Below are 3,892 nucleotides of genomic sequence, written 5' to 3' on the forward strand. Positions count from 1 at the left end.
AACTCCCCTGGGACTATCTAGTGCACCCGAGAATCCCTTTTGGCCGCGTGGTGATGTGTTTGGTGGAGGTGGCAGGCGTGAGTACAAGACTCACCGCCTTCTTTAGCACACGTGCCTCACAGTGCACAGCCTCTCACTCGCAGGCGTGCCACCAGGGCTCCCGTGATCTGGCAGGAGGTGCGCGCCTACTCTTTAACTCCCCTGGGACTATCTAGTGCACCCGGGAATCCGTTTTGGCCGCGTGGTGATGTGTTTCGTGGAAGTAGCAGGCGTGAGTACAAGGCTCACCCCTTCCTCTTAAACATCCTCTCACTCTCACGCATGCCACTCCGTCGCCCGTCATTTGCCGGAGTTGCGCGTCCATTGGCGAGGTTCCCCTGGGTCTAGTGCACCTGGCATTTCATTTTGGCCGCGTTGTGATGGCTTTGGTGGAAGTGGCAGGCGTGAGTACATTGGCTCACCGCCTTCTTTAGCACATGTGCCTCACAGTGCACGGCCTCTCACTCGCAGGCGTGCCACCACGGCTCCCGTGACTTGCAGGAGGTGCGCGCCTACCCCACCAATTCCCCTGGGACTATCTAGTGCACCCGAGAATCCATTTTGGCCGCGTTTTGATGGGTTTGGTGGAAGTGGCAGGCGTGAGTACAAGGCTCACCGCCTTCTTTAGCACATGTGCCTCACAGTGCACAGCCTCTCACTCGCAGGCGTGCCACCAGGGCTCCCGTGATCTGGCAGGAGGTGCGCGCCTACTCTCCAACTCCCCTGGGACTATCTAGTGCACCCGGGAATCCGTTTTGGCCGCGTGGTGATGTGTTTCGTGGAAGTAGCAGGCGTGAGTACAAGGCTCACCCCTTCCTCTTGCACATCCTCTCACTCTCACGCATGCCACTCCGTCGCCCGTCATTTGCCGGAGTTGCGCGTCCATTGGCGAGGTTTCCCTGGGTCTAGTGCACCTGGGATTTCATTTTGGCCGCGTTCTGATGGGTTTGGTGGAAGTGACAGGCGTGAGTACAAGGCTCACCGCCTTCTTTAGCACATGTGCCTCACAGTGCACGGCCTCTCACTCGCAGGCGTGCCACCACGGCTCCCGTGACTTGCAGGAGGTGCGCGCCTACCCCACCAATTCCCCTGGGACTATCTAGTGCACCCGAGAATCCATTTTGGCCGCGTTCTGATGGGTTTGCTGGAAGTGGCAGGCGTGAGTACAAGGCTCACCGCCTTCTTTAGCACATGTGCCTCACAGTGCACGGCCTCTCACTCGCAGGCGTGCCACCACGGCTCCCGTGACTTGGCAGGAGGTGCACGCCTAACCCACCAACTCCCCTGGGACTATCTAGTGCACCCGACAATCCATTTTGGCCGCGTTTTGATGGGTTTGGTGGAAGTGGCAGGCGTGAGTACAAGGCTCACCGCCTTCTTTAGCACATGTGCCTCACAGTGCACAGCCTCTCACTCGCAGGCGTGCCACCACGGCTCCCGTGATCTGGCAGGAGGTGCGCGCCTACTCTCCAACTCCCCTGGGACTATCTAGTGCACCCGGGAATCCGTTTTGGCCGCGTGGTGATGTGTTTCGTGGAAGTAGCAGGCGTGAGTACAAGGCTTACCCCTTCCTCTTGCACATCCTCTCACTCTCACGCATGCCACTCCGTCGCCCGTCATTTGCCGGAGTTGCGCGTCCATTGGCGAGGTTCCCCTGGGTCTAGTGCACCTGGGATTTCATTTTGGCCGCGTTGTGATGGGTTTGGTGGAAGTGGCAGGCGTGAGTACATTGGCTCACCGCCTTCTTTAGCACATGTGCCTCACAGTGCACGGCCTCTCACTCGCAGGCGTGCCACCACGGCTCCCGTGACTTGCAGGAGGTGCGCGCCTACCCCACCAATTCCCCTGGGACTATCTAGTGCACCCGAGAATCCATTTTGGCCGCTTTCTGATGGGTTTGCTGGAAGTGGCAGGCGTGAGTACAAGGCTCACCGCCTTCTTTAGCACATGTGCCTCACAGTGCACGGCCTCTCACTCGCAGGCGTGCCCCCACGGCTCCCGTGATTTGGCAGGAGGTGCACGCCTACCCCCCCAACTCCCCTGGGACTATCTAGTGCACCCGAGAATCCCTTTTGGCCGCGTGGTGATGTGTTTGGTGGAGGTGGCAGGCGTGAGTACAAGACTCACCGCCTTCTTTAGCACACGTGCCTCACAGTGCACAGCCTCTCACTCGCAGGCGTGCCACCAGGGCTCCCGTGATCTGGCAGGAGGTGCGCGCCTACTCTTTAACTCCCCTGGGACTATCTAGTGCACCCGGGAATCCGTTTTGGCCGCGTGGTGATGTGTTTCGTGGAAGTAGCAGGCGTGAGTACAAGGCTCACCCCTTCCTCTTAAACATCCTCTCACTCTCACGCATGCCACTCCGTCGCCCGTCATTTGCCGGAGTTGCGCGTCCATTGGCGAGGTTCCCCTGGGTCTAGTGCACCTGGCATTTCATTTTGGCCGCGTTGTGATGGCTTTGGTGGAAGTGGCAGGCGTGAGTACATTGGCTCACCGCCTTCTTTAGCACATGTGCCTCACAGTGCACGGCCTCTCACTCGCAGGCGTGCCACCACGGCTCCCGTGACTTGCAGGAGGTGCGCGCCTACCCCACCAATTCCCCTGGGACTATCTAGTGCACCCGAGAATCCATTTTGGCCGCGTTTTGATGGGTTTGGTGGAAGTGGCAGGCGTGAGTACAAGGCTCACCGCCTTCTTTAGCACATGTGCCTCACAGTGCACAGCCTCTCACTCGCAGGCGTGCCACCAGGGCTCCCGTGATCTGGCAGGAGGTGCGCGCCTACTCTCCAACTCCCCTGGGACTATCTAGTGCACCCGGGAATCCGTTTTGGCCGCGTGGTGATGTGTTTCGTGGAAGTAGCAGGCGTGAGTACAAGGCTCACCCCTTCCTCTTGCACATCCTCTCACTCTCACGCATGCCACTCCGTCGCCCGTCATTTGCCGGAGTTGCGCGTCCATTGGCGAGGTTTCCCTGGGTCTAGTGCACCTGGGATTTCATTTTGGCCGCGTTCTGATGGGTTTGGTGGAAGTGACAGGCGTGAGTACAAGGCTCACCGCCTTCTCTAGCACATGTGCCTCACAGTGCACGGCCTCTCACTCGCAGGCGTGCCACCACGGCTCCCGTGACTTGCAGGAGGTGCGCGCCTACCCCACCAATTCCCCTGGGACTATCTAGTGCACCCGAGAATCCATTTTGGCCGCGTTCTGATGGGTTTGCTGGAAGTGGCAGGCGTGAGTACAAGGCTCACCGCCTTCTTTAGCACATGTGCCTCACAGTGCACGGCCTCTCACTCGCAGGCGTGCCACCACGGCTCCCGTGACTTGGCAGGAGGTGCACGCCTAACCCACCAACTCCCCTGGGACTATCTAGTGCACCCGACAATCCATTTTGGCCGCGTTTTGATGGGTTTGGTGGAAGTGGCAGGCGTGAGTACAAGGCTCACCGCCTTCTTTAGCACATGTGCCTCACAGTGCACAGCCTCTCACTCGCAGGCGTGCCACCACGGCTCCCGTGATCTGGCAGGAGGTGCGCGCCTACTCTCCAACTCCCCTGGGACTATCTAGTGCACCCGGGAATCCGTTTTGGCCGCGTGGTGATGTGTTTCGTGGAAGTAGCAGGCGTGAGTACAAGGCTTACCCCTTCCTCTTGCACATCCTCTCACTCTCACGCATGCCACTCCGTCGCCCGTCATTTGCCGGAGTTGCGCGTCCATTGGCGAGGTTCCCCTGGGTCTAGTGCACCTGGGATTTCATTTTGGCCGCGTTGTGATGGGTTTGGTGGAAGTGGCAGGCGTGAGTACATTGGCTCACCGCCTTCTTTAGCACATGTGCCTCACAGTGCACGGCCTCTCAC

The sequence above is a fragment of the Stylophora pistillata genome, unplaced genomic scaffold (assembly GCF_964205215.1).
Source record: "Stylophora pistillata unplaced genomic scaffold, jaStyPist1.2 SCAFFOLD_43, whole genome shotgun sequence".
Classification (NCBI taxonomy): Eukaryota; Metazoa; Cnidaria; class Anthozoa; order Scleractinia; family Pocilloporidae; genus Stylophora; species Stylophora pistillata.